The sequence below is a fragment of the Cibotium barometz genome, chromosome 22 (assembly GCF_041138505.1).
Source record: "Cibotium barometz isolate CiBa-2024 chromosome 22, ASM4113850v1, whole genome shotgun sequence".
NCBI classification, from domain to species: Eukaryota; Viridiplantae; Streptophyta; class Polypodiopsida; order Cyatheales; family Cibotiaceae; genus Cibotium; species Cibotium barometz.
In genome coordinates this window covers 9,338,035-9,345,391 of record NC_141067.1, presented here as the reverse complement: position 1 = coordinate 9,345,391, position 7,357 = coordinate 9,338,035, and the positions used below count along the sequence as shown (strand labels likewise).

Below are 7,357 nucleotides of genomic sequence, written 5' to 3'. Positions count from 1 at the left end.
ATCATTTGCAAAACAAAAAAATCAAGAAAACCATAGATTTTTCATTAAAATTCATAAACAAAGTAAGAAAATTAGCTTACATGGAGCTTGTAAGCTCTCCTCACCCAAACTCATCTCTATCAACCATGAATTCTCCACGTGAAAATGTAGAAGATCAGTTCACGACGTGAACTACTCCCTGCAATCTCACGGCGTGAAACGCTCTCGAAATCATCGCCACAATTCATGGGATTACCTTGCTAAAAATAGGTTGCCTTATCTTGACACCTTTGACACCACGGGTCTGACAAAATTGTAATCTGTGAACTAGCGACATTAAATACTTCACGATGACATGAACGATTTATATTTCACTACATGAACTGTTTCAACGCATCTCACGATGTGAACCAATTTTCTTTCACACTGCGTGAACCAATTTCCTTTCACAGTATGAACCAATTCCACTTCACGACGTGAACTAGGAACTCACAACGTGAACGGTTTCCACTTCACGACATGAACTATTTTTGTAGTTTCAGACTTTAACCAGATCTAGCTCATGAACCTGGTATTGTCAGATTAAGGTAAAGGAAGTGCTTGAGAGTAATAAAAATTATAACAAGGTAACATGGATTTTTGTGTCCAAAGAAAAAATTTTAGACACGTAAAAGTACAGGAATTTGTTCACAACGTGAACGTTTCTCCTACTTTTCACGTCGTGAACTATTCTCTACATTCTCATGTCCTCAGAAAACAAATCGACAGTATCTTACTAGAATTTAATTGGGGTAGCAAATTAGCTTATCAAATCATATTCACATGCACTTGAGGTTTGGAAAGCTCATCGGAGACTACCTCACTCCTGATGATAGTGCATCAAATCTCCTAGGATATTCCTATCAAAAGAGTGTTGGTTCAGGCCACTCAATGAGCACTCAATTGAGTGTCTTAAGGAATCTAACCACCGTCGAGACTAGTAGTGAAGAATCCATGGAAGAAGGGCTGCGATAGTCTAGGTTTGGGGAAGAGGAGAAACCACCCTCCCCTACCAGATCCACTGGTATCATTGATATAGCTCGGGGATTTTTTGGTCTCCAAACCAACAATGATGAGGAATCGCAATCCATGGGCATGGGTCCGTCAACCAACACTAGACTTGCTCCAAGGTAGGAATTACCTATCCAACCTTCAAATTCTAGGATGTCAAATACTGGCACCCCCCGAATGAGAAGAGACATGGAAAGTGCAGAGCCAGGACAGGTCAAGTATTCTTTCCAACCTTAGAGGAAGTAGAGTTAGATCTGAAAAAGGATTGAAGTAGAACAGAAACTACTATGAGAATTGAGCTTAAGGAAACAAAAGCTCGATACTCGAAGGGCTATGGTGGAACAAGGATATGGGAAATGTGAACCTATTTCAATCACGTGGCAAAGAGCCATAATTATTAATGGGTAGGAGTGAGGGAGAAATTCCAAACTTAGAGCCCGTGTTGTCCTCATGAAGGATGGACATCCTTTGGCTTATGAGAGTAGAAAATTGACACCTTTTGAACTTTCATATAGTACATATGACAAGGAGTTATTAGCCGTCGTCCATGCCTTATGCATGTGGAAACATTATCTTATGGGTTCTAAGTTTATGATTAAGATCGACCAACAAAGTATTAGATATCTTCTTAATCAACCCCTTATCTCAGACCACCACATTAAATGGGCATCTTTTATTCAGAGTTTTCATCCTCTTATCCACTTAGTCGACGACCTTCTATTTCTAACATTTTAGCGCTTGACATTCATTCTTTGCATGATATGTGTGACTCCTATGTTAGAGATCCTGATTTTTCTGATGTTTGGCACAAGTTAGAAAAAACTAATAATTGGTTGCCTCTTCATGATTATGCATATAATGATGGTTTCCTTTTCTTTCAAAAGCGTTTATGCATTATACTTCCTTATAGATCTTTTATTCTTGAAGAGATGCATTGTCCCCCATATGTTGGTCATTGTGGCATTCTCACCACTCTTTGCACCATAGAAGAATATTTTTACTGGCCACAATTAAAACATGATGTTTCTTCTTTTGTATCAGAATGTGTGACATGTCAACAAGTTAAAAGACGCCAAGGAAAACATTATGGGCTACTTATGCCTTTACTTATTCTGGTGGCACCATGGGAAGAAATTTCTATGGACTTTATAACTAGTTTACCTACCACATCTTCTCGAAATGATATGATATGGACAATTGTTGACACATTTAGTAAGCAATCTTATTTCATTCCATGTCGTAAAACATTGAATGATTCACATGCTACATAATTGTTTATCATACACCATGAAGAGAACGTGTGCCACTCTCATGGTGGGGGAGATTTAACCCATTCTTTTGTCGCGTGCATAAGCTTTCATCTATTTTGAGTCTTAAGTGTTCTTCTCATGTTTATTTTTATGGAGGGCCTATCGTGAGCTTCCAGCATTTCTCTTACAAGACCAAGATAAAACAAGTTCTTATACATGTGGTATTACCATAGAGCTCCATTATATGAGTTGCCTTACCATAGAGTTCAGTCCATTCATAACTCTCATTACCTCCCATTTTTAAGGTGAGCCAAAAGATGAAGCTCTTATTCATAACATGTTCAATATTTTTTAGACTATGCATATTTTAAAATTGAATGTTATGAAATCAAAAGATAGTTTTTACATTTCTTAGAAAATAACATTGTAGATAATGAGGACATAAATTCAACATCAACCGTCTATATTCCACCAACATGAACACGAAAAATCAAGATAACCTTGATGTATGACAGGAAACCTGCTCGAGAAGAAAGACAAAAACATGAAAATGATATTGCGAGTCATTTGTATAATGAATTATCAACATCGGGTTCTCCTACATACGTTAGATAATCTATAGCTATAGATCTAGAGATAAATATTATCAGCTCCCCAGATCTAGCATAAGATGATGATGATGATGATCTACCATGAACATGACACAATTTCATTCAAATGGTTGTGTTTGAACATGATAATTTTGTATACACCAACCTATTTTCATAATTTGTTAATCACATTATATTTTTATTTTTATTTTTATTTTTTATATTTTCTAACTATGAAGAATGGAAAAATTTTAAGTTTCTTTAGCTTGAAAAAACGTACAGCATCAAGTAAAACTAGAAACACAAATTTTTACTCTTTGCTCGATATAACCCTTGCAACAATAAATCTCAGTATGACCCTTGCATTTTGTGAGCCTTAGTGCAAGGGATCGAAATCAATAAGGGTTATTGTGAGTTCTAGTGTTATGCTTCACAAATAATCTATATCTTTTGTAATTTAGTCCCTTGCTATGACCTTGAGCTGTTTGTGATGCCTATGCACTAACTATCTTAAGTGTCTTATATTGAGTTACTATGGCATTTTAAAGACACTACTTTTATAAATTTGGAGGTAATAAATTACACCTTTTTGGTCCAAATCTACCTAGCTTTTGATGTATTCAATAAAAAATCTCCTTATGTGTCGAGGTTGGATTACTTAAAAATTTCCATAAAGCCCTCTAGAAAGAGAGACTAGCCCAATTGAGCGACAATAAAATAAAGCACAAGAGAGGCAAGAAAAAAAACCTAGGAATAAGTAAGGTAGCATGCAAGTTCAACAAAGGGGGGTTTGAATTTCATAGTTTTACAAGAGAAAGAGAAGACAAGTCCTTATATGCTTGATGATTTATTATATGAGTTACCTAGCATAGATCTCCATCCATTAATGAATCTCATTGTCTTCCCATTTCAAAATGAGCCATGGAGATGTCATGGGATGGGGCGGATATGTGTATCATGTTCACACTAGGAATATTTGAAAATTGAATTTTATGAAATTAAACTCGACAAATTTGTTAGAAACCAACGCTTTCCCTTTTCCATGGCTACATTTGAAGTGTATAATATCTTGTTGGTGGATTATACATTTGAAGTGTATAATATCTTGTTGGTGGAGTATACATTTGAAGTGTATAGTGGATTATGCATTTTGAAGCACCAAAATCAAATGTGGGATGCTGAACATGCAAGCATTTTATCTGGGCTAGAAGCAATTTTTGTTGTTGTGAAACATAGTTTTCCACCCACCTGTTTGTTTGTGAACTTATGAGCATAGTATATGTTTGTGGACTTACAAGGCATTGGCAAGGTGTGAGCATAGTATATGTTTGTGGACTTACAAGGCATTGGCAAAGTGTGAGCATAGCATATGCGCAGCATTATGAAAGTGAAGAGCTTTGGAACTTTAGTGGGGTGTCCACTATTCACGAGCTAGTAAAACTATTACTAGAACTCAAGTGGAAGTACTGGTAAAGTGTGAGAGGTCATGATAAGCTTCTAAGGGGCAGCTGCATGCTCCCACTATATATCTACGAGCAAAATGATGGATGTATGTGATTTTTAATGAAATTTGATAAGAAATGAGCCCTTGTTTAGTACTAATCCACATTTTGCGTGCATGGGTCGTACTCTAATCCTGGAGGTTTAAGAGATGAGCCCTTGTTTAGTACTAATCTACATTATGCATGCATGGGTCCTACTCTAATTATGGAGGTCTCTTAATGCAACTATATACATATTGGTGCTGCATTCAATCTTGTGCAACATTTTGCCTTGGCAATTCTACTCTAATGGATTTCTCTTACTGTAATTGCTTATATATTCATGGTGGTAAACCTATCATGCTCTTAATTTTCCCTCTCTTAATTCTGTGGATTAATGATGATATTAAGCCTGCTGTTAATTGCGCTGGGCTCACCGGGTCATGGGAGCTTGTGGTCTCCAATACCGGAGTCTCTGCAATGCACATGGCTCTCATGCACACCAACAAGGTCTTGATCTTCGACCGAACCGACTACGGCCCTTCCGTGATCCGGCTCCCCAACGGCCGTTGCCGTAACGACAGCAACGACCGGGCTCTCAAGATCGACTGCTGGGCTCATTCCGTCGAGCTCGACCTTTCCAACTTCAGTGTTCGCCCACTTGAGATCCTCACCGATACTTGGTGCTCCTCCGCCGCCTTCACCTCCAACGGAACCATGCTGCAAACCGGCGGTTTCAACGACGGAAGCCAAACCGTCCGTCTGTTCGCCCCATGCGATGACGGAAGCTGTGACTGGGTGGAAATGGCAAACGCTAGCCTTTCCGTCAGTCGGTGGTACGCCTCCGACCAGATCCTGCCGGACGATCGAGTCATTGTAGTGGGCGGCCGGCGAGCTTTCAGCTACGAATTCTTTCCCAAAACGGCAATTGCAACTTCCGTCAATGATCAGCTTGCGGCCGTGCAGGACTTGCCTTTCCTGGTCGAAACCCACGATCCGGCAGTGGAGAACAATCTCTACCCGTTCTTGCACCTTTGCTCCGACGGAAATTTGTTTATTTTCGCCAATCGAGACTCCATTCTGCTAAATTACAAGGCGGGCCTTGTCGTGAGAGGATTTCCGACGATGCCAGGCGGAAGCCGGAGCTATCCTTCGTCGGGATCGTCCGTCATGCTGCCGTTGTCGTACTCCGACGGATTTCAATCTACGGAGGTGATGGTGTGCGGGGGGGCGCCGGAGGGATCATTCCAGCAAGCCAACGGAGGAGTCTTTAAGCAAGCTGATAACACATGTGGGAGGATTAACCTAATTAACCCTAATTCAACATGGGAAATGGAGGAAATGCCGAGCCCTAGAGTGATGGGAGACATGATTATTCTACCTACAAGAGAGATTATGATAATTAATGGCGCAGAGCAGGGTACAGCAGGGTGGGGTTTAGCCAGAAAGCCAGCCTTAAACCCTTTGCTTTACAAGCCCACAGCCAAAGCCGGAGAGAGATTTGAGATATTAAATGGAAGCAGCATTCCGAGACTGTATCACTCCACGGCAGTGCTTCTGCCGGACGGAAAGGTCCTCGTTGCCGGAAGCAACCCCAACGTGGGTTACAGCTTCGGAGCGGAGGCTCTATTTCCGACGGAGCTCAGAATAGAGACCTACAGCCCTTACTATATCCACCCCTCCGTTGATGCGCTCCGTCCGACCAATATCTCTCTCTCCAACGCTACGCTTAGCTATAATTCCACGGCCTTAATTGTGCAGTTTGCCATCGCGCAGACATTAGCACCCACTAATCTTACGTATGATTGGCTAGATTATTTGCAGATCATCCTCTACAGCCCGCCCTTCGCCACGCACTCCTACTCCATGAACCAGAGACTTCTGACGCTGCAATTCGTCAACCTAGGTCAGACATACACGCAAGGCGGCACCGCAGGGAAATATGCTGTGAAGGTGACATCGCCCCCCAACCCCATGGTGGCACCGCCTGGCTACTATCTTCTGTTCGTGATAAACGCCAATGTGCCCGGCAGAGGGGCGTGGGTGCAGTTGATCACATAAAGGTCATCCTCTTGCCATGTACTAATAACAATTTTTTCCCATCCTAGGATCAATAAATTGACTCGTCTTGGGACCCGTTACTTTGTTCGTGCCCTTAAGAGTGAGAGTGAGTAGTAGTAGAGAGTTTTTAGTGGATGCGTTAGGTGGCAAGTCGACTCCTCCGGGAGTACTTGGTCGCTAGAGTGCCCATATCATGGGTGCGTAGTAGTGAGAGTGAGTAGTAGTAGAGTTTTTAGTGGGTGCGTTAGGTGGCAAGTCAACTCCTCCGGGAGTACTTGGTCGCTAGCGTGCCCATATCATGGGTCTTCCGAGAGTGAGAGTGAGAGTGAGAGTGAGAGTGAGGACTAGTAGGAGTAGTTTTAACGTCATAACCAAGCTTGGACCATATATGGAGAGTGAGAGTGAGAGTCGGGGATGGGACTTTGAACATGGGCTTTTCCACTACTCTCTCTCTCTCTCTCTCTCTCCCCCTTGATCTCAACCTTGAGACTTTAGCTTCCTCATCAAAGTACTGAATTGGATTTTCCTTGCATGGGGATTAAGTGATGCATTCATTAAGAGGATTAAGAGTATTGAGTTGGATTTTCCTTGCATTGGGATTAAGGGATGCATTCATTAAGAGGATTAAGAACCTAGATGATCATATGGTGGGCTATTGGGATTAAGAACCTACGTGATCGGATGGTGGGCTATTGGGATCACAATGACGAACCAAGATCTTGCACACAAGTGCATGTGAGGTTTCAATTAACTAGCTTTAAGATGTTTCACACTAACACAATGGAATTTAGTAAAATAAAAATTTCCATATAGCATATTAAAATACATCCATACATTTTAATCCTCAACACTTCCAAGCATGTATGACATCCATATATAGGAACAAAACACAATGTTCCAGAACACACATGTCAAAATAACACCATTTTAAAAAAAAAGAATTTTA

The 7,357-nt window shown here is 40.9% G+C and overlaps 1 pseudogene; it reads left to right on the top strand.

Moving 5' to 3' along the window:
* Positions 1 to 4,652: 4,652 nt before the first annotated feature.
* Positions 4,653 to 7,023, top strand: LOC147626244 (aldehyde oxidase GLOX pseudogene; annotated as a pseudogene).
* Positions 7,024 to 7,357: the final 334 nt, after the last annotated feature.